Consider the following 24,908-nt stretch of genomic DNA (forward strand, 5'->3'; position numbering starts at 1 on the left):
ATTAGTGTTTGTAATACATTTTTATCAAAATATATAATTTGATTATCTGAATTTATGTATTTGTTTAGCTGGGTTATAATTGAACAGGTCAATTTAGATGAAAATTAACATTAAACATAATGTACTAAAAAAATAACCATATACAACGACGACTATTTACCATAGTCGCATTCTTATATGCAACACAAAGATTTATAAGGGCGGGTATGGTAAATAGCTACATTCTTAAAGGCAGATTTCCAAGGGTGACTATGGTAAATAACCACATTCTTAAATGCAGCACAAACTTCCTTTTTAACATCAATATGAAGCATATAAGAATGTGACTATTTAAATCTTGAAGTCTATCTAGACTGAGAGGATAAATTTCTAGAAGTTGCTTGGAAAGCAAGCAATTAAAGTAAGGGAAGCTAACTTTAACTTTCAATAGTATCTTAAGCTAGAAATTCTGAATGTGGAGAGGACGTGATCCCAAGTTTCAATTTCTCTTGCAGGGATGTTAGTTGATAAAATTGTTTGATTTTATGTTGTGTGAACATGTATAAATATTATATTTTGATAGTTTAAAAGTTAAATATTATATGTTGTGTGAACATGTATAAAACTGCCCCGTTGTTGGCTAGCATGGGCTACGGGTTAGCGCGGGTTAACTCACCCATAATCTTTATCACAAGACTTACCCCAAAGTTTGACAAAACAAAACTCTCCTAGCTAACCTAGAGGAAGACATCTAGGGGAAACAATCAAACAACTTGAATGAATACGTCATGAGATCATCCTTATACAATCCAACGGATGACTTTGTAACACCCCGGAAAATACATCTAACTATTACAATACAGGTTCTACTTATTTCTATACAAGCATAAAGTTTTTCAAAACATTCCTCATACATGATTAGGACATATAGAAATACAAATATATACAATATAAGTTTCATAATCAACGCCCTAAAACTCTTCTGATCCTCAGACACCTGTAAGATCATCTGCTCGTGTACGTAGTACAGTCATCGCAGTTCAAACACAACAAGAAAAGCAAGGGTAAGCTAGTGAAAATAGAATTTTATAATATACACAATTAAATCAAAAGAGAAAACCAAGTTACATGATCAATTTCTCAAATTATTCAATCTTCTTCAAATCTCAACAACAAAACAATCACATAGATCTCACATGGATCTACACATCCAGAATATTCAACAAACAACATCTTCCGGAAGACCCGTATTAAGTAAGTCCTACCAGAGACTAACACCTGATCCAAAGATTACCAGCGAATCCAACAGAAAGGATCAGGGTAAGTTCAATACAACCCAAGCCGTGCATCTTATATGTCACGGTGTGCATGAACTCCCCCATCAGCTTCTCACCACCTGATATCTTAGTCTATGTGACTTAGATCATCAGTGAAGCTCGGAGATCTCTGTTACCACATAGGCATCAATACTTAATACACAACAAACATCAGTCCATACATTATCCCAAATGTATGAATTCAATTCCATACCATTCCGTCATACAATATCATTCAAAAATTGATCCACAATATTCAAAAGTCTATTTGACATGAAATAAATAACACTTTAATACTAAATCATCAAAATATAATATTTTTACAAATTTAAATAATATACAAACAAACAACCCAATATATAAACAAATAACATCCCTGTAAGAGAAATTCAATATTGGGACCACGTCCCTTCCGCATTCAGATCTTCTATCCTAGGGTGCTATTAAAAATTAAATTTAGCTTCCCTTACCTCAATTGCTTGCTTTCCAAGCAACTTTTAGAATTTTATTCCCCACCGTTTGGATAAGCTTCAAGATTTACGGGCCTAATGCAAATTATCCAAACAGAACAAAATTTCAGTATATAATAGAATAAGTTGAGAGGATTAAACTTCTCAACTGACCCCACCAAAATTGATGACTAAATCCTAAGGAAAAATAGAGAACACAGGATATTTAGAGTAAAAATGAACTTACTCTGTTTGAAAATCTGATCGGGTAGAAATGTTCCTTAACTCCTCTGCTACAGTGTGGTATGATCAGATTCTAAAATAGATGAAGATTGGGAGAGAAATTAAGAGAGAGGGAGAGAAGAGAATTGGAGAGAGAGAGAGAGAGAAAGTGGTTTGGAAGAATGAAGAAGAAAGTGATAGTGGGCACACTGTTTCTGCTTTTTATAAAAAAAGTGCCGTTACATTATCTCCAACTACAAAAATTTTCGTCCTCGAAAATGAACTTACCAAGAAAGAGATTAGGGTATGATGCTCTCGTATCACCTCTTCAATTTCCCAAGTGGAATCTCCAGAGGTGAGGTCCCACAATACTTTCACCATGGGAATACTTCTTCCACGAAGTTGTTTCACTTGTGAATCTAAAATTTTGATTGGCTTCACTTCAAATGACAAATTTTCTTTGACCTGAATGGAATCAGACTCTAGAATGTGGCTAGGATCAGGTACATACTTTCGTAGCTGGGATACATGGAAAATATTGTGAATGTTAGCTAAAAGAGGAGGCAAAGCAATTTCATAAGCCACGGGGCCTATTCTCCGAAGAATTTGATAAGGTCCTATGAACTTAGGAGTCAATTTCTTGGATTTGAGTGCTCTTCCTACACCAGTGAACGGTGTAACTCTAAAAAAGACATGCTCACCCGCAGAGAATTCTAAAGGTCTTCTTCTTTGATCTGCATAAGATTTTTGCCTGCTGAGAGATGTTTTCAATCTTTCCTGAATCATTTTGATTTTCTCATTGGTTTGTTGTATTAATTCTGGTCCAATTAACACACTCTCACCATCCTGAAACCAACACAGAGGTGTCCTGCACTTTCTTCCATATAATGCCTCGAAAGGAGCCATTCCTATGCTAGCTTGGTAACTGTTATTGTAAGTGAACTCTACCAAAGGTAGAATTTCATCCCAACTGCCCAAATGATCTAACACACAAGTCCTAAGCAAATCCTCTAAGGACTGGATAGTTCTCTCTGATTGTCCATCAGTTTGAGGATGGTACGCTGAACTAAGTCTGAGTTTAGTCCCCAAAGCTTCTTGAAGTGTTTGCCAGAATCTAGAGGTGAATCTGGGATCTCTATATGAAACTATGCTGGAGGGTACACCATGCAATCTGACTATTTCATCTATGTAAATCTGGGCCAACTTCCGCATAGAGATTCTCAAGTCTATAGGTAGGAAGTGTGCCGTCTTTGTTATCCTGTCCACTATGACCCAAACAGAGTCATGCTTCTGCAAAGTACGTGGTAAGTGGGTAACAAAATCCATTGAGATACTGTCCCACTTCCACACTGGAATGTCTAACTGAGTTAACATGCCTCCAGGCCGTTGATGTTCAATCTTTGATTTCTGACAAGTCAAGCAAGCAACTACAAACTTAGCTACATCATTCTTCATGCCATGCCACCAATAAGACTTCTTGAGATCTTGATACATCTTGGTCATCCCTGGGTGTAAACTGAGTTTGCTTTTATGATCTTCAGATAACACTGTTTGCTTTAGTTCATTATCCTCTGGTATGCATATTCTATTTTTGAATCTCAAAATACCATCCAGTCCTAAAGAGAAGTCTTTAGCTTTGTCAGTATTTAATAAGCCCATGACGTTCTTCAATTTTGAATCTTCCAACTGCTTCTCCTTCACCTTCTCCAGAAATTCATTAGTTATAACAAGGGTATTACAACTAATGCAATTTTGAAGACATGGAAACCTCCAAATTCATACTCCTGAAATCTTCAATCAATGCTAACTCTCTAATCATAAGCGAAGACATTTGTATCTTTTTACGACTCAACGCATCTGCAACAACATTTGCCTTCCCAGGATGGTATATCAGCTGGAAATCATAGTCTTTTAAAAATTCAATCCATCTCCTCTGCCTCATATTTAACTCCTTTTGATCAAACAAATACTTCAAACTTTTATGATCACTAAACACATTAAAACTAACTCCGTAAAGAAAATGTCTCCATATTTTTAAAGCAAAGACAACTGCTGCCAATTCTAGATCATGAGTTGGATAATTTCTTTCATGCACCTTTAATTGACGAGAAGCGTAGGCAACAACTTTCTTATTCTGCATCAGAACACAACCCAATCCCTGATAGGAAGCATCACAGAAAACTTCAAAAGACTGATTGGTATCAGGGATTGTCAATACAGGAGCATTAGTCAACCTTCTTTTCAACTCTTCAAAGCTTTTCTCACATTGTTCAGTCCATGCAAAAAGGATGATCCTTTCTAGTCAATTGGGTCAAAGGAGCCACTATTTTAGAAAAACCTTTTATAAATCTCCTAAATCTCCTGTAATATCCTGCTAACCCGACAAAGCTTCTAATTTCAGTAACTGTTTTAGGACGTTCCCACTGAAGTACAACCTCCACTTTAGAAGGATCTACTGATATTCCCTGTGCAGAGATGACATGTCCTAAAAATTGTATTTCTGACATCCAGAAGTCACATTTTGAAAGTTTAGCATATAACTGTTTTTCTCTCAAAATGTTCAGGACGGTTCTAAGATGTTTTGCATGTTCTTCCCTTGTACGAGAATAGATCAAAATATCATCTATGAACACTACCACAAACTTATCAAGAAAAGGTCTGAATATCCGATTCATATAATCCATGAAAATAGCTGGAGCATTAGTCACCCCAAATGGCATAACCAGAAATTCATATTGACCATACCTTGATCTAAAAGCAGTCTTCTGAACATCTTCCGCTTTCACTGAAATTTGGTGATAACCTGAGCGCAAATCTATCTTAGAAAAGACAACTGCCCCATGCAACTGATCGATCAAGTCATCAATTCTAGGAAGAGGATATTTATTCTTTATTGTTAACTTGTTTAATTGCCTGTAATCTATGCATAGACATGACGAACCTTCTTTCTTCTTCACTAATAGCACTGGAGCTCCCCATGGAGAAACACTAGGTCGAATGAATTGCTTCTCCAATAAGTCTTCTAGTTGTTTCTTCAATTCAGCTAACTCCGCTGGTGCCATCCGATATGGAGAAATTGACACAAGGCCTGCTCCGGGAATCAAGTCTATTGCAAACTCTATCTCTCTTTTAGGTGGAAGTCCAGGAATCTCATCAGGAAATACATCCATAAACTCCTGAACTACAAACATATCTTTTTGTACTTTATCAGTAACTATAGAACAAGCCAAGAGCATAAAACATTCTGCACCTTCTCGTATCTCTCTCTCAAACTGATGAGCTGAGATAACCTGCATTCCTTCTAATTTAGGGAAAATTAACTTCTTCCGACCACAATCTATGGATATGATTAGCAGACAACCAATCCATTCCCAAGATAACCTCCAAATCTTTTAGAGGTATACAAATCATGTTGATCTTGTATCTCTGCCCATCTATAATTACTGGACACTCAGCACACATGGAAGAAGTTACTATAATACCTTCTGTTGGTGTAGATACCACCAACTCAAACTCTAATTCTCGGACTGGCAACTTAAGTTTCTTAGCACAATCAAAAGATATAAAAGAATGGGTTGCCCCAGAATCAAACAATACAGATAATTGTGTTCCAAGGATAGAACAAATACCTCTAACAAGGCTATCAGACTGTGAAGCTTCAACTCCACTAATAGCAAAAACTCTGCCAGCAGCTTTGGGTTTTTTATTACTATTTTGTTGTACTTGCTGCACTCCGCCAGAATTTGGAGCTCCCAATTGGACACAACAGTCTTTTGTTGCATGACCATACCTGTGACATCTATCACATGTCACATTTGACACTGGATGAGGGCAAAATCTAACAACATGTGGCCCACCGCATCTAAAACATCTGAAACTAGGTGGTGATTGAGAACTGGGTCTTCCACTGCTATAAGATTGAGGTTTGAAATAAGGTTTCTTTCTATCTTCATATTTAGGCATGCTTTTAGAAGGTCCTCCCACTTGAGGCTTAGCAAGTCTGCTACTACTTTTCAAACTCTCCACTACTTTTGCTTTCTCCACTAGGGCAGGGAAATCTCTAATGGACATAGGAATCACCACTTCTTTAAGTTCTTGCTTCAATCCAAACTCAAATTTTCTACATCTCCAAGCCTCAGTCATGGTCTGGGTGTAGAATCTAGCTAGGTGTTTGAACCTAGTAGCATATTCTGTGACTGAAAGATTTCCTTGTTCCAGCTGCATGAATTCAATTTCTTTTGCATACCTGACACTATCAGGAAAATACTCCTCCAGGAATCTTACTTTGAAGTTCTCCCAAGTGGCATCTTCTCCTTTGTCTTCCATCATTTGCTTCATGCCTATCCACCAAAACTCAGCTTCTTCAATAAGCATATAGATGGCATAAGATAACTTTCTCTCTTCAGGGCATTGAGTAGCTTCAAATATTCTTTCTATGTCTCTCACCCACTGGTCTGCTCCATCTGGATTTACCTTGCCATTAAATCTGGGTGGATTATGTCTTAGAAAATCCTCCAGACTAAAGGTATGGGGTTGTTGATGAAGCTGAGATGCTTCTGCTGCTAATCTAGCTGTTTCTAATTGATGAAGGGCGGCCTGATGCTGTTGTGCCATAGTAGCACTCTGTTGTTGCAAGGCTGTTGCCATCATCTCTATTGCCCGAGCTAAGTTGGGCATATCTACTGGTGGAGGAGGAGTAGGTGGTCTACGTGCCATCTACTAAGCACATAAAGAATTGGATTAGAAATTACTAAAAAATTTCAACTACATCTTTAAAACAAATTAACTTCAAAGAAATAATCATACGAAACAAGTAAAAAACCAATCAAAACTTATCCCTAAAATGTACTCTAGCTACTTAGAATTAAGATACAAAATAATCTTGATCTAGTCATGAGTGTGCACCCTCACCACTCTATCAAGATTCTTTTCATTCTTAATACTTTCATCTTTATTTATAACAATTAACTTGACTCGAACACAACAAGATTTCAAGAAAAACAACTTTGTCAAACATCTTATTAGAAACTTTTAACTAAGTCTTGAGGCTAGACGTAACCAAAAATCTACACGCAGAAGAAACAAAATAAACCCACTACCCTCAGGTTATCCTAAGGATGAACCGCTCTGATACCATTAAATGTAACACCCCGGAAAATACATCTAACTATTACAATACAGGTTCTACTTATTTCTATACAAGCATAAAGTTTTTCAAAACATTCCTCATACATGATTAGGACATATAGAAATACAAATATATACAATATAAGTTTCATAATCAACGCCCTAAAACTCTTCTGATCCTCAGACACCTGTAAGATCATCTGCTCGTGTACGTAGTACAGTCATCGCAGTTCAAACACAACAAGAAAAGCAAGGGTAAGCTAGTGAAAATAGAATTTTATAATATACACAATTAAATCAAAAGAGAAAACCAAGTTACATGATCAATTTCTCAAATTATTCAATCTTCTTCAAATCTCAACAACAAAACAATCACATAGATCTCACATGGATCTACACATCCAGAATATTCAACAAACAACATCTTCCGGAAGACCCGTATTAAGTAAGTCCTACCAGAGACTAACACCTGATCCAAAGATTACCAGCGAATCCAACAGAAAGGATCAAGGTAAGTTCAATACAACCCAAGCCGTGCATCTCATATGTCACGGTGTGCATGAACTCCCCCATCAGCTCTCACCACCTGATATCTTAGTCTATGTGACTTAGATCATCAGTGAAGCTCGGAGATCTCTGTTACCACATAGGCATCAATACTTAATACACAACAAACATCAGTCCATACATTATCCCAAATGTATGAATTCAATTCCATACCATTCCGTCATACAATATCATTCAAAAATTGATCCACAATATTCAAAAGTCTATTTGACATGAAATAAATAACACTTTAATACTAAATCATCAAAATATAATATTTTTACAAATTTAAATAATATACAAACAAACAACCCAATATATAAACAAATAACATCCCTGTAAGAGAAATTCAATATTGGGACCACGTCCCTTCCGCATTCAGATCTTCTATCCTAGGGTGCTATTAAAAATTAAATTTAGCTTCCCTTACCTCAATTGCTTGCTTTCCAAGCAACTTTTAGAATTTTATTCCCCACCGTTTGGATAAGCTTCAAGATTTACGGGCCTAATGCAAATTATCCAAACAGAACAAAATTTCAGTATATAATAGAATAAGTTGAGAGGATTAAACTTCTCAACTGACCCCACCAAAATTGATGACTAAATCCTAAGGAAAAATAGAGAACACAGGATATTTAGAGTAAAAATGAACTTACTCTGTTTGAAAATCTGATCGGGTAGAAATGTTTCTTAACTCCTCTGCTACAGTGTGGTATGATCAGATTCTAAAATAGATGAAGATTGGGAGAGAAATTAAGAGAGAGGGAGAGAAGAGAATTGGAGAGAGAGAGAGAGAAAGTGGTTTTGAAGAATGAAGAAGAAAGTGATAGTGGACACACTGTTTCTGCTTTTTATAAAAAAAGTGTCGTTACAGACTTGATCAATTAGATGTGAGTTGTATCATCAATAACTCAAATAGTCCATTAATCACTTATTATAACATATTATATACTAATAATAATAAGTTATCTTTAGTTTTAATAAATTAAATTTGTATCAAAATGAAAATGGTGGAAAACAGCTTGTTGAGGACATAATATAGATGGTCTTGCTTAGTGTCCACTGTAGACTGGCCTAATCCATATCATGTTGTAACACAATATAACATTTAGTGTGGTGCTCATGAACAATATCCAATTAGGTTTGGTGTTTAATTAGTTTTTCTAAAATAGTTTGCAAGGTCTCATATAGGTCTTAGGTCTATGAAGCATGGAGATAGGAAAATAAAAACACAAGTTCATATATGGTAATTAGGATGATGAAATGAAAATAAAAATAAAAATAATATAATATAATATAATATTATTCAATGTATTTTCATTCCAAAAGTTGATCTTATAAAGATTTTTTTTTAAACTTTGAAACTCTTATTCTAACACAAAAATATTTTTAAATTGATATTAGGACAACTCAAAGATATATATTATATATAATCACTAAGCTCTTGTAATTCTTCAAATAAACCTTGTAAATTCCTCGAGTTGTCAAAATTAATCTTATTTTACATTTTTCTCATTATATTTTTTATACATAAAATTATTATTATAAACACTAATTATGAAAAAAAAAGCTCATATTGCATAGACAATGCATAAATACTAATTATTTTTAAGTCAACTATTAATATGTTACCAATCATATCTAGATTTTTCATTTTTTTATGAAATGAATTTAATAAGTTTTTTTTGCAAGTTAAATTTTGACTTCCAAATAAATATGTTTTTTTAAAAAAAAAATTGACTTTTTATTTTATTTATAAATACTACGGAAGTACAGGCGCATGTTTCTTTATCTGTATTTTTTATTTTTATTATTTACATATAGTTATATTAGATATTAAAAATTAAATAAAAAATATTATTATTCAGATACTTATATTGTCATTATAAATTTATACTTCATTTTAATAAATACGAATACACATTATAAAACACAATTTATGAGTGCACCTACTCATATATTATGATCAATCAATACATAGTTAACTTAGTAATTATATATGGTCATAACTTAAACATGATTAGATATATTTAAAATTTATATCTTAGTTTATAATATTTATTGATTTATTATGATAATAAAATTTATCATATAATAACTATAATTGTTTAGTGAAATTCAACTGTATAGTCTATTCATATACAGGGATGGCCTTGCGGGTCAGCCAGTGGTCCGGTACCAAAAAAGTGCAAGGCAGACTCAATAATCCGTGGCATAACCCATAACCCGCGCGGGCCAACAATGGAACGGGGCAAGTTGTCCAGCTAGCTCGCGTAAATAAAAAATAATTATTTATTTTTAAAAAAAATATATCTCATTCACTCATTATTGCAGTATCACTTTTATTTATTTTATTTAAAAAATTAAATTTAATGTACTAAAAAAAGAATGTTTTATTTTAATCATTTAGAGGAGTTAATATTAAGAGTGAGAGTGAATTTAGTTTTAAGTAAAGTCTTATATTTAAAATTTGTTAATAAAAAAATAATATAGAAAAGATATTTCAATAGGATAGTTAAAAAAATAGTCATCTTCATTAAAATATTTTGTAGCAAAACTTTGATAAGATACTCTTATACATTTACACACATATATAGGAAAAAATAGATACAAAGAAATTTTTTAATTATTTTTAATCAAGCCTTCTAACAATCCTCATACTTGAATTTATATTTTTTATCTTAATTAAATGAATTGAAACACTGATAAAAATTATTTTTTTAGTAGTAGGAATAAATTTTTTTATAATTAATGAAATTTTAATTTTTAAAAAAAAAACAAATTCTTATGTTGGCCAGCACGTAGACACGCATGTTGTTATGCTATATGTCACCGTTTTTACCAGTTTTTCACACATTTTGCAATCATAATTTTCATTTTTTTTCACATTTAGAACAAAATGACAATGTTTTGTAACAAAAAGACTTTCTTAAAAACACATTATTATTATTATTACAGAATAATAATATGTGAATAATGATATTTCGTATTTTTTTCTTATAACATTATACTATTTAAACTTTTTTTATTTAATTAATTTAGATTAAAAAAATATTATATTAAAACTAAATCCATCAATTAAATATACAAATGAGAAAGAATATTTTGATGATGTAATTATATTTTAAATAATTTATGTGGAAAAAAAAACTAAATGCACCACGGAGAAAAGTTTAAATAATTTTAAAACTATATTAATTTAAATTTTATTCCTCTAAAATATGTTTTATGGAATATAATAATTACAAAAGAATATTTTTCTCTCAAATTAATTTTAAATTAAATAATTATATTTTATTTAAAATCACTTTAAAATAGAAATTCAGTTATCATATAGTATATTAATGTACAACTAATATTTGTTTAAAATAATATAAACTAATTTTTTCGAAATAAAAATTAAAATAGCAAATTTTTAGTATATTATTAGCCATGTTACTTTTATATCTTAAATTTTTTATTTTTCCAAGGATAAAATAACAGTAAATAAAGAATTTAATAAAATTAATTAAATAGATATGTATCTAATATACCTTAACTGTTTTACATTTTATTTATTTAATATATTTAATAATATTTACATGTAAAAAAAATTACTTTATTAAAACCAAATTCATCCTTTAAATATACAAATAAAAAAATAATTTTTTAATAAGCTGATCAAATTTCAAATAATTTATGTAGAAAAATAAAACCTACATATATGTATTTATTCCATTAAAACTAAATCTATCAATAAGAAACAAATTTTTAATAATGTGATCAATTTTATTTTACATGCATGGTTAAAAATGTTAATAAATATTAATTTAAAATTTAAATTTAAATATAATAACACATTTTATTTGAATGTTTTAATGTATTTTAAATGTTATGAACCTCGAAAATTTATGTTTTATTTTAGTTTTCAGTATTATAAAATTATTATATTATGTTTAATTTTTTTTATGTATTATTTAGTGATTCTAATAATTTTAATAATAATCTTTCAACAACAATTGGAGTGAATTTTTAAAAACATATAAGTTGTTATTATTATCATTATTATTTGTAGTAAGAAAAGAATTAGAGACTAGATAGAAATAAACATAGTTGAAAAATTATAGCTAATACTTTTTAATTTTTTTAATACAATTATTCTTTTTAACAAAATTAAATAATCAATACTGTCCTGGACCACTAAATAGGTCGTGGACCTCCCGCCACCTGTTCTTCAAACATTTTTGTCGGTTCTTTACATTATTTTTCGTAATGGCAGGGAGTCCGGTCTCGTGTAATGCAAGTACAATGTTATTATATCCCTGAGTCGTCCAACTGCCATCGATTCTCGACCCTCGTCGTGCCTCGTCCACCATGGCATTAAGCAGGATAAAATCCATATTCGTGGTCCACTTTGTTGTTTGTGTGAACCCAATGGATAGCTGAACACTTTTACTACGATCCATCTAAACAAGCATTATGAAAGTTAGGACCAAATAGAGTAAGCATAATATAAAACAACATTTAGTACAGTATCAATTGTTTACATAATCTTGCCACATTTCATTTGCTATAGTGTCCCTAATGTGTGAACCTAGTCTATGATCATCGTCACGGACTTGAGAAGCTGAAACTTGTATATCTTGTTGCAACAATTCACGATCCACTTCTTCTATTAAAGAGTCATCATTGTCCACTCCGCGAAGAAAGTTGTGCAAAATACAACAAGCTAAAATAATATTTGTCATGGTATGCAAATCGTAATGTGGCTCGGTCCCACTAGCTATAATTGAGAAACGTTTTTTCATGACACCAAATGTCCTTTCAATTACATTTCTAAGCGACGAATGACGATGATTAAACAATTCTCTTGAATCCTGTGGTCCTCTTCGAGAATACTCTTTCAAGTGGTATCTAACCCCACGATAAGGTGTTAATATTTGTGGTTTTAACATAAAACCTGCATCGCCAAGATAGTATTTTCCTACAAACATTCCAAGGAAACATCCATTAGTTATGTATATTATCACTTTTGTATCTATTGTTATGAATTCTCAAACACCTTAAACTTGCCTTCTGGAATAACCTAAGGATCCTCTCCTATGAAAGCCTCCTTCAATATCCTCGAATTTGAGGTTGTTCCTTCCCACCCAGCTAGAACATACGTGAATTTCATATCCAAATCACAAGCCGCGAATACGTTTTGAGTTGGCCAATCTTTTCTTCCTCGAAAACGAGGTGCATTAGCACGTGGAACCTTCACACATACATGAGTGCCATCAATGGCCCCTAAACAATCCTAATGGTAACCAAAATTTCAGGTCTAAACAAATACAAATACAAAAGACATTATGAGAATTGTAAAGGAAATTTGTAATAAACAAACCTTAAAGTAAGGGAAAAATCGATTGTTGTGTAAGATTTGGGGTTGGACATCAATACCATCTGCTTGCTTTATGAATTGTCCTTCCAACATCAAAATTGCATTTAATATGTTGTGAAAGTGACGAGAAACTGTTTCTCCAGACCGATGGAAAAAAAATGAAACACTTCGATTCTTGACGTTATGTCCAATAATATGAAGAAATTTAGCAACTTGTTCTTCAACTGTTGAACGATATGCATCCTTAATGATGGAAGAGGCCCAAGCACAAGCCCACATGCAAGCCCACCAAAGGGTAGATTTGGGCCACCCATAGAGTTATGGCCGAGAGGATCCAAGAAGACGTTGTTTTACATGTTCAAATGCCATAAACTCTAGTGTATAGTAGACTTTAATTTCTTGTCAAAATTAGCATAGGAACTTTATTTGTAATTTTCTTAGAATTAATTTTGGCACCTAAAACACCAACCTAGGTAAACTTAGAGTTTCTAAAAAAAAACATCTAAATTTACCAAGGCCGGTCTAGAAAGCCCATGGAGGGGGTGAGCATAAAAACTAGACACACCCCTCCCCATGTGCTCATTTGTGCACCCATGTGCCATGTGCACCCATGTGCTTCACATTTACATTTCATTTGGCTAGCATTAGGGTTGCATTATGGTCCTCCTTAGCCTATAAAAGGAGGAGCCTACACCTTGTATTTTCAAGTTTATTGTGAGTAAATTTATGCTGCCATTTTGTGCCAAGCTTTGCTTCTCCCTAGAATTCTAGGCTCTAAACTTCATCTCCTTCACCTCTCCTTGGGTTGGCCGAACCTCCCTAGCTTCATACATATCATGCACCTTCAAGATCAACACCACTCTTAGGAGGATCTTGTTCACACACCTTCATAGCTTCCGCACCACTTTTTCTTACATGATTCAAGAAGACCTTCATGAAATGCCATCATTTGGTATCATGAGCTATGGTTCTTCAAGATGAGTTGCTTTTGGTCTTTCATTTTTAGTTCTTCTTTACTTTCATGTTGTTCATCTTATTTTCCATAATTGTCTTGCTGTTTTTTACATTTTAATTGTTTTGGTGTGCTTTGTGGAAGATCCAACCGAAGCACTTTTGTTCAATTGATCTTGAACAAGTTCTTGTGCAAATTGTGATAGGATTCCATACACCTTTGAGTTGCTATTTTCTTTTAGGCTTTTGAGTCTTTATTGCTTTCATTATTTGGTTCATATTATGCTTTTGAGTCTTTAATTTCTGAATCTTATATGTTTTGTCATGTCATGTTCATCCACATTGTCAACAATTCTTAGTAGTCCTTTATTTGGCTTGATTGTTTTTTTGATTTTGGGTATCTTTAATTGCTTTGAATCTGCTGTTCTTTGATCTTTTGGTGCCTTTTTAATTTTAGTTTGAGTTCATATTGTGTTTAGATCCTACACAATTCTATTTCACAAATTTCCATTGTGTCTAAACTTTGGTATCTTGCTGTTTTTGTTTCCAGTTTTCAGAATCCCCTGTTTCAGATTTTCTGTGCTGACTGTTTTGATCCAGAAAAATATTTTCACTCATAGGAAAATTTTGATTCTCTGGAATTTGCAAGTTTGAAGTGTTATAGAAAGGACAAAAAAAGAATTAGTCCAAAAGAAGCAACAGAAAAAAAATGATAAATCATTTAAAATCAGTGTGCAAATCTGAGGCGCTACAGCTGGCGTAACTGAACACCAAAATTGCAAAATTTATTAAAACAAATTGGTGCATGCGTTTTGAGTGATTCCAAAGCCAGATTTTAGCTAAGATCTTGAATATCTGGCATATCAAATTTCAGAATCATATCTTAAAAACACAGCTCAGCATAAATTGGGGAAAAAACACGTTTCTGGCCCACAACATTTTCCAGTGGTGCTGTTTTTTTTATTTGGTCATCTAAATCTAGTGCCATTCTTAGGATTCTTTTGTGTGCCTACCTTTGTTTTGGTACCTTTTATTTGCTTGCTTAATATTTCTTGAACCTCTTTCTAGTTGTCATAATCTAACTCCTTTTGGTGGTACTGTTTTATTCAATTAAATTGTTTCTTGCTTTTGTTCTTTGACCTCTAATTTGGTGCTGGAATTTATTTCTCCTTTGGTGCTTAATTGAATGGAAACTTGACTTGGGTAAGGTCTAGTATTTTGATCGGTGCTGGAATTGGAGAATTAAAACCTTCATTCTAAGGGGAAACAAAGCCAAGGCCGAAACAAGCTTTCTTGAAAACACTACAAACACTTGGAGGGCCAACAAACAAAGACAACAAGGAAGTGCATTTAGCAAAAAGAGGATCAACAAAGGGAGTTTTCTTAATTTCCTTGCAACTTAATTTGTGTTAATTACCTCTTAATTACGATTTAGACGGTGAGTGTGTCTTCAAGGGCTCAAAGTGTCCAAGAAGCCTCACCTAGGGCCGACTAGTATATAATTCTTAATTAGCAATTGTTAATTGTTTGTAATTGTCTTTTCTTTTGCTTAGTTAGTGACGCTTTGCATGATTATTTTGTTAAGTTTGTGATAAACCGTCTAGCTTTGTTGATTAGTTAGCATACATTGTTTTTTTGCATTGAAAAAAAAGTTTTGATTTCTCAACTTAATTGTGTTCTAAGTAGTTTACTAAGAGGAAGTTTTGTGTGAAGACATTGAGGGATAGTTTTTGGCTAAGGCAAAGGCTTGGTACTTAAGTAGTCCTTTGTGACTCACCTCCCTTACCTGGAAAACTACCTTCTTTGACTTTCCTAAATTTCCTTAAGGTAAAACACTTATATACACAAAAACTTTAGCCATGTCTTCTTCTTCTCATTCTACAAAGTCTATTGGAAGTGAATTAAAATCTTTAAAAATTCTTTTGAAAGAAGTTTCACAAACTGTGCAATCAATTGCATATAGACAATTGGAGAGTGAGACTAAACTTAATGTTTTGACTAAAGCAAAGGATGAGAAGTCTCACATTCTAAAAAAATTACCTTCTCATGCATATATCTCTAAAGATCATGATTCTTTTGGGGAGGGAAGAATTAGAGTAAATGATTATTATCAAGCACCCCCTAGAAGACATAGAAGAGATAGAAAAGAACAAGAAAACCCAAGAGAGGTTAGGGTAGACCAACCCCATTTCCATGGAAAAGAAAATATAGAAGCTTGCCTAGATTGGGAAATGAGGGTAGAAAAATTGTTTGCTTCCCATAAAGAAAGAAAGGACAGAAAAATAAAAAAGAAGAGAGGGGAAGTCGAAAGGGAAGCTAAAGAAAAAGAAGAAAAAGAAAAGCATGAGAAGACCCTTGAAGAACAAAAGGCGTGGGAGAAGAGTGTTCCTTCCCACAAGGTCATTCAACAAGACCAAAGATTTAAAAATACCTTTGAAAATATGTGTCTTGTTGAACAACCTCAAAGCCTTACCTTTTGTAAAGGAACACTTGCAAGCCTAAGTGAAAAAGAAGAGTCTTTAAAAGAAGCTTGCATAGATAAAAATGAAATAGATTATTTTTCATATGTGCTAGGATATCACCAAGTGAATGTCAAGTTTTTTATAAGCATCTACAAAAACAAATTTTTAGGTGAAGTAGTGCCTAAAGAAACTTGTCATGTCTTATTGAGACAACCATTGCAAAATGTACAAAACCTTATAAACAATGGTTGTCACAACGAGACTATCCTTACACATAAGAGAAAAAGTCTTCATGAAGGAGCACTCATGGGACAAATTAGAGTTGATAAAACTCTAGAGCTTTTAAAAGGAAAACTTTTGTCCCCCATGAGAAAACAAGTTCAAAGACATTACCTTAGGTACAATTCTTGTTTTCAAACTACGCCCAAGGCAATGTCTCATAAACTCTATACTCCTTCACCTTTTGCAAATGATCCTTGGGAAGATATAAATTTCATATTAAAACTCCCTAGGACAACAAAAGGTTGTGATTCAATCTTCATGGTTATGGATAAACTCTTCTCTAGAGAAGTCATACATCTTCATGGTTTATCTTCAAGCATAGTGTTGAATAGAGTTCCAAATTTCACAAACCATGATTTGAGGATTTCCTTTGGAAAACTTGCAACTAAATTGCACACTTTAAATTCTTATCATCCTCAAACGCATGGTCAAAATATATTTGAAAATCTAGCTCTTTCTACTATGCCTAGAATAAACATGAAGTGCACACACAACTCTAGAGGTGAGCAAACATACCATAAAGTAGTTCACAAAACTACTTATATTTCTACTTTTAAAGTTATGTGTGGGTTCAATCATCTTTCTCCTTTTAAGTTGTTACCATCTTCTATAGGATTTATGCCTAAAGAGAAAGTAACCACAAATGAACCTTTTAAAATACATAAGATGATTAGAGACCACACACAACCATTAAAAGAGAAACTTTGTCCAAGGTTGCCAAAACCAAAAGAAAAACAAAAATGGCAACCTAGTAAAATTAATTTGCAAACTAACACCTATGCCTTATTTGATTATTTCTATAGGTGGACGTTTGACCCAGGAGGACAAGCTTTGGCGAAGCAAGAGGCTGCTATCCGAGATCAAATCTCTAGATCTGAGGATAGATCTTCTCAAGGAGAAGGAGATGATGGACACCATCCAGCCACATCCATTCCCCTAGCCATGAAGAAGAAGAAGCAATGGATTTGAGGACAAATCCTTTTCAAGAGGGAGGGGATGATGGAAGAGGCCCAAGCACAAGCCCACATGCAAGCCCACCAAAGGGTAGATTTGGGCCACCCATAGAGTTATGGCCGAGAGGATCCAAGAAGACGTTCTTTTACATGTTCAAATGCCATAAACTCTAGTGTATAGTAGACTTTAATTTCTTGTCAAAATTAGCATAGGAACTTTATTTGTAATTTTCTTAGAATTAATTTTGGCACCTAAAACACCAACCTAGGTAAACTTAGAGTTTCTAAAAAAAAACATCTAAATTTACCAAGGCCGGTCTAGAAAGCCCATGGAGGGGGTGAGCATAAAAACTAGACACACCCCTCCCCATGTGCTCATTTGTGCACCCATGTGCCATGTGCACCCATGTGCTTCACATTTACATTTCATTTGGCTAGCATTAGGGTTGCATTATGGTCCTCCTTAGCCTATAAAAGGAGGAGCCTACACCTTGTATTTTCAAGTTTATTGTGAGTAAAGTTATGCTGCCATTTTGTGCCAAGCTTTGCTTCTCCCTAGAATTCTAGGCTCTAAACTTCATCTCCTTCACCCCTCCTTGGGTTGGCCGAACCTCCCTAGCTTCATACATATCATGCACCTTCAAGATCAACACCACTCTTAGGAGGATCTTGCTCACACACCTTCATAGCTTCCGCACCACTTTTTCTTACATGATTCAAGAAGACCTTCATGAAATGCCATCACTTAACAACTTCGGTTGCCCTAATCCGTTCACATAATTGAATGAAAGCTTTTGGTCCCATGCGAATAATGTCACGAGAACGTTCGGTGTGCACCAAATACTCCATCAATTCTTGTCTACAACGCTCTTTTCTTGGTTCAAACTAAGTAATAGAGTTTGTTGTATCACTTAACATACGCTACAAATTCAAACCAAAAGCAATGATGCAAAGGATCATCACTGATGTAAGTTCAGTATTTCTTTTCAATTGTTCTTGTATTTTTGAAATTAGATTCTTGTTCGCACGAGTAAGATCATTATAAATTGCAATTGTATCCTCAAATTCTTTCATGTCTTCGTCGTCCCAAAGTGGTTTCCAATTGTTCTCGTTATCCATGCAATCTTGACCTTGTCATTGACAACCATAAAATAGTTTATGGATACATGTGAAATAGTTTATGTTACGAATAACTCTAATCATTTAAGTTAGAGTTACTATAATAACATTAAGGTTAGGATTAAGATTATGATTAGGGTTAGGTGAAGAATACTAATAGTGATAAGATGTAGTTTTATTCTGATAATTAAATCTATACACAACTAATACCACTACCAATGATAAAAAAAAAAGTAAACACATAATAATAAAAAATGTAAAAAGTAAACATATAATAATAAAAAATATAAAAACAGTAAACGCAACAAACACATAATAACAAAAAAAAAATATAATTGTAAAAATTAAAAACAGTAAATACATAAAATAAAAAATTAAACTGTAAAGACATAATAATAAAAAATATAAAAACATTAAACAAATAATAAAAAATATAAAAGCAGTAAACACATAATATAAAAGAATATAAATACATTTATAAAAATAAATAAAATTGTAAATACATTTATAAATATTAAAAACAGTAAACACATAATAAAAAAAACAAATAAAGGTCTAAATATATTTATAAAAGTTGAAAACAGTAAATACGTAAAAAAATAATCAACAGAGTAAAAATCTAAAAAAATGCAAATGCAATTAAACAGTATCTTGTTAATAAAAAAAATAAAAACAATAAAGATATAATATATATATATATATATTTATAAAATTAAAAACAATAAAAATAAAAAACTAAACGGTAAACAGAAAATAATAAAAAATATAAAAACAGTAAAAACAGTAAAAAAATAAGAAGAAGAAAATATAAATAAATTTTTAAAATTTAAAAACAATAAACACATACAAAATTTTAAATACATTTATAAAGATTAAAAATGATAAATACAAAAAAAATTAAAAAAAAAATCAAAAACATAACCACATAATAATGAAAAATAACTACATTCTTAAAAATCTGCAAACAAAAACTGTAAACGACAAAATAAACTAAACAATAAACACATAACAGAATATAAATATATTTATTAAAAATAATAACAGTAAACATATACAAAAAAAATGTGAATATATTTTTAAAAATTAAAAAAGTAACACCACATCATAAACTAAACTGTAAATATATTTAGAAAAAAATAATTAAAAACTTATTTGAAGGTGAAGAGCACAAGAAGAAGCACTGGAAAGAAGAAGAAGAAGCAATGTGATGAAGAGAATGTGGAAAAAAAAAATACATAAAAGAATCTAACATTTTACTCACACAAGGGAGAATCGATTCTCCTTCTACCTTCAAAAACCACAAAATCGATTCTCCCAAATCACTTCTATATAGAGAATCGATTCTGCATCTTTTGGAAAAATTAAAAATCGATTTTGAACCATCCAACAATATGGAAAATCGATTCTATAGCATACACAAACATTGGAAAATCGATTCTATAGCATGTAAGAGATAAGAAAATCGATTCTACAGCTTTTACAGTGATACGAAAATCGATTTTGGAAAAGGATGGAGAGAAACCAGTGCGCCAAAACAATGAGTTTTACTTTCCTCAAACCAATTCTCTTTCGTTTTCTTGTTTTGGGCACAACATAACAATCAAACCTCATCCCTCATCTCATTTATAGCAAACACAACTTTAGTTTCAGATTCACGGGTCTACCGTTTTGTTTTGGTCAAGATTCTTCTGCAAGTAGCACTGAGAGTCTAATGAAAAGAAAACTCATTGGCTCAGAACTGCACCACAGTAAATTCATTCACATGTGCACAAAGGATAGAAAAGTAAAATGCTATGTCAATGGTCTTTGCCAGCTGTAATCGTCTCAAATCTCCTCACTTTTGTGAGGAGGAGAAAAACTGCCCCCTCCGCTCACCCATCTTCGTCCGCGCCTTCAAATAAACCGATCCAAACGTAAATCATACCCGCTCGCCCCTCCCTCCTCATTGTTGGCACCCGGAAACAAACACTGCTTAAGTAAAAAAATATAACATTATTTCAAAATAAATACTACCTATAATTATAATTATAATTATAAAAGATTTTAAAATTGATAAATTACTTTTTAATAATAAAAATAAGGTTAAATATTGTCTTTATTTCTTAATATTCTATACTTTGGTATTTTGAGATGTACGTACTTTAAGTTTACACTAATCATTTGATATTTTTATTTATTTTATTAATTGTTAGTGTCACCATTAATGTTACATTCGAGTCAATATATCATTACATCTGAGTCAATATATCATTGCATCATCTTTCATTGACCATCTCTTTCCTCACACAAAAGAGCCAAAGAGAAAGAATAAAATAAATAAACACCTTTTGTTTCCATCTTTCTTTTTGGATTAATGACTTCGACACCTTCGTATCCAAGATGTCTGAGAAAAAAACAAAAAACATGTAAATAAGCTTAAATTCCTCTCAAAATATTTCCAAATCTGAAACGCACAAAACAAAACATGGTTAGGTTTACCGTTGTAATGTCTTGTGAAAAATAAATTGAGAAACTTACTCGTTTGATAAGACTGTGGGGAATTGGAGAAGAAAACATGTTGGAGGAAGAGTCACTCGTCCCAATTCAACTAAGAGATCAAACTTCATGCGCTTAATAACGACAACGATTTCCATCTAGATTAATCCAATACAATTATGCATTTCATGTCAAACTATTAATAAAAAAAAACAAATTAATAGAAGATTGGTGAAAAAAAGAAAAAGAAAGAAGGAAGTATTTTGCCATCATTCTGGAGACTTTTGCTTACTCTATCACTAATACAAAATATGAAAACAACAACCCTACATTTAAGGCGTTTTTACGGTCAGACGCTGTCATTCAAAACGTGGTGGCATTTCTTAAATTAACTTCCTATAAGAAGGTAGCTATTTGTTATAGCCACATTCTTAAACAAAGCACTTTGTTTTAAGAATGCAATTATTAGGTAAAACCGCATTCTTAAAAAAACGGTTTGTTTAAAAAAGTGGCTTTACCTCGTTGTCGCATTCTTAAAATCATTTTTTTACCCTAACATCGAAGTGCGCCACTTACACTTTCATACTTTCCTTTCTCTAGCGCTTCGTTCTTCTGCTTTGGTGCTTCCTCTCGTCTTCCTCGAGCCTGCATTGTCTTCTTCGTGCCATTGGTAAGTTTGTTTCGAGCTCTGTACTCTGCTTCACTATTGGTTTTTGTATTTTTTTGATTTATCTTTTTTGTTTGTTTTCTGCCATTGTTTGAAGGTCACTACTGTTTCATTGCCACGTTGTTGTTTGGGTTTTTACTGTGCCCTATTTGCTCCGTCGTTGCTACTGCCTCCACTACCGCCATCGTTGCTGCCGGTCCCGCACCGCTCTTCACCACCACCGTTGCCTTCATGCTCAAAGTTGGTGGTGTTTTAATTTTTTTTTAATGTTATTAATTTATTTATTATAATTTTTATTTTTTAAAATTTATATTATTTTTGTTTTTAGGTTAGAATAGAATTATTAAATTATTAGATGGTAGATAGATTTATATTATTTAATATCTATAATTAATATAATTATTTTAATTTGTATATTCAGTATTTATTATAATTTGTATTTATTATTAATTTATATTATGTTAGTTGTTAGGTTAGAATAGAATTATCATGTTGGTATTGGGTCCGATGGTGTTTGACCCTGGGTAATTGATACGTGTTGGTATTGAGTGTGAGAGTGTTCAATCCTCGACAAACGTGAGATTTCACACTCTTAGTAAACACCTGAATGACTATTACAAAATATATTGGATCGAAGTTGGATTAATTATGTTCGCATAACACAATTTGCGCAACGTAATGCAAATAATAGTGGTCATGATGGAGAAAATATTAGGTGTCAGTGCGTTAACTGTTTGAATGGAAGGATACTGGATATTAAGAAAATCAGGGAGCACCTTCTATGTGATGGGTCTCTTCGATCTTATACAACTTGGACATGGCCTAGTGAATTATTAAAATTACCACATGTTTTCGTGACTGAAGAATATGTGGAGTCCACCATGGATGATGTAGTACATGATGAAGTAGATAATGATTGATTGGAGGACATGATTCGTGATGTGGGAGCTGAGTCTTTTGCAAAAACGCATGAATATGGAAGTATGTCAAGCAATGCAGAGACTCCATTGTATCCTAGATCAACTAACTTCACATGGTTGTCAGTGGTGTTAAGATTGATGAATTTGAAGGCAATAAATGGATGGACTGATAAAAGCTTCATGGAATTGCTTCAGTTGTTAAAGGATATGCTTCCAGAGGGAAATACTCTACCTAAATGTAATTATAAGTCCAAAAATATTCTTTGTTTAATGGGTATGGAGTATTAAAAGATACATGTATGTCCTAATGATTGTATATTATACAGGAAAGATTTTGAATTGTTGAAAAGTTGTCTGAGGTGTGAGTTATCACGTTATAAGTTGAAACAAAAATATGATGATATTATTGAAGAGATAGAAAAGCATGGACCCCCAATTAAGGTTGTGTGGTATCTTCCCATCATTCCAAGGATGAAGTGTTTGTTTGCAAACCCAAATGATGCTAAGAATCATAGATGGCATGCAAACGAGAGTTAATGTGAAGGCATGTACTGACATCCAACTAATTATATTCAATGGAAGAAATTTGATGATGAGTTTCTAGAGTTTGGTAAAGAATCAAGAAATATCTGACTTGGTTTAGCTACAGACAAAATGAAAATATATTTTGGAACTACACCACGACACTCATCCTCCTCCCCCACCATAAAGACAAAGCATAAATGATGAATAAGATACGTCAAGAATTAATGGAGGAGATGAGAAAAGAGGCTGAAAGGTTGCGGCTAGAGTTGCGACATGAGTTTCTGTCGCAATAAGTGTATGCTGAGCCGATTGAGGCACTTGTTAGTCCTGCTGCCAAGAGCACAAAGGAGAGTTGTGCGGCTCCTACAACATCAGGGGATGATATCATTGGCCAGACGAGCCAATGTGAACGATTGGTAGAGGGCGGCATGCTTCCTCAGGTGGTGGTCATTGGAAAAGTCTATCAAGAGACCACTACCTTACATAATGTTCCTCTCTCCCCTGATGTGGCGAAGTTAAAAGTTGAAAGGGAACGAGGAGCTTATGCTTGTGTTCCACTACCTTTAAATGAGGTAACAACTGTGACCGATGCATTTCAAACATTCATAGCCTGGCCCAGACACCTCATTCGAATTATACCAGAACCTCTGTTAATAATTTCATTTTATTATATTAATTTATGTTTACATATTACATCTAATTTAATACAAATGTTCTTTATTTTGTATAAACCTTGTCGAAAAACATGTCCGAAAAAGAAGCATGAGGTTCTAATTGACGATCCTATATTCCTTAGCTACAACTGCTAGAGAGATTGGCTGAGACCCTATGGAGATTTTGTGGGATGATACGTTCTTTGAAATAAACACTGACATGCTACTGTACATATACATGTCAGAATTGTTAGAATTTGTGGCTGAGAATCAGGAGCTCAATATAAATATAATTCATTTTTTTATGATGTAAGAATCTTAACCTATATTTCAATTTACTTTATGTTAAATTATTATTGGTTATGCTTTAACTAATAACTTGTAGGTTTTTGCATGGAGTTTCTATCAGTGATAGGAATGAAGATGTGTATGGATTCTTAGATCCCTCTTATACTAATCCCACTGGAACAAAGAAAACTGAAACCCAATCATACATCACTAACACCCCAAAAAAGAGGGAAAACAAATTTATTTATGCCCTTATATTAATGAGTAAGTTTAATTATAAATCGTCAATTATTACTATTTCATGTTTTAAATATTTACTAACTCTTTTCATGGATGATATAGGGGTCATTGACAGTTACTTGTCTTATCAACGGTTGATAAGACTATTGTGTGGTTTTGTTTCCTACACAAGAAGTCATCCACACATCTAAAGAATATCATTGATAAGTAAGTACAATATAAACTTAACTCCGTATGTTACTAATTAAGCATCTACGAACGCGGTTTTTTGTATTAATCAATTCATGACATGGATATAACATCCTAAAAGGTAGATCCAATTCAAATTTTCAAAATCTGAAGTGGATGACAATAAAGGTTTGTAATTTTTGT

At 32.8% G+C, this 24,908-nt stretch overlaps 2 long non-coding RNA genes across 2 annotated transcripts; both read right to left on the reverse strand.

The window, feature by feature from the left end:
- Positions 1-929: 929 nt before the first annotated feature.
- On the reverse strand, positions 930-2,141 carry LOC137818880 (uncharacterized). Its single transcript, XR_011082163.2, has 3 exons — positions 1,992-2,141; positions 1,766-1,840; positions 930-988 (listed from the first exon to the last, which is right to left on the reverse strand). It is a non-coding gene; the product is annotated as an uncharacterized LOC137818880 (long non-coding RNA).
- Positions 2,142-7,234: 5,093 nt separating this feature from the next.
- Positions 7,235-8,338, reverse strand: LOC137818879 (uncharacterized). Its single transcript, XR_011082162.2, has 3 exons — positions 8,296-8,338; positions 8,070-8,144; positions 7,235-7,293 (listed from the first exon to the last, which is right to left on the reverse strand). It is a non-coding gene; the product is annotated as an uncharacterized LOC137818879 (long non-coding RNA).
- Between the last annotated feature and the right edge of the window lie 16,570 nt (positions 8,339-24,908).

The sequence above is a fragment of the Phaseolus vulgaris genome, chromosome 10 (genome assembly GCF_051622355.1).
Source record: "Phaseolus vulgaris cultivar YP4 chromosome 10, ASM5162235v1, whole genome shotgun sequence".
NCBI classification, from domain to species: Eukaryota; Viridiplantae; Streptophyta; class Magnoliopsida; order Fabales; family Fabaceae; genus Phaseolus; species Phaseolus vulgaris.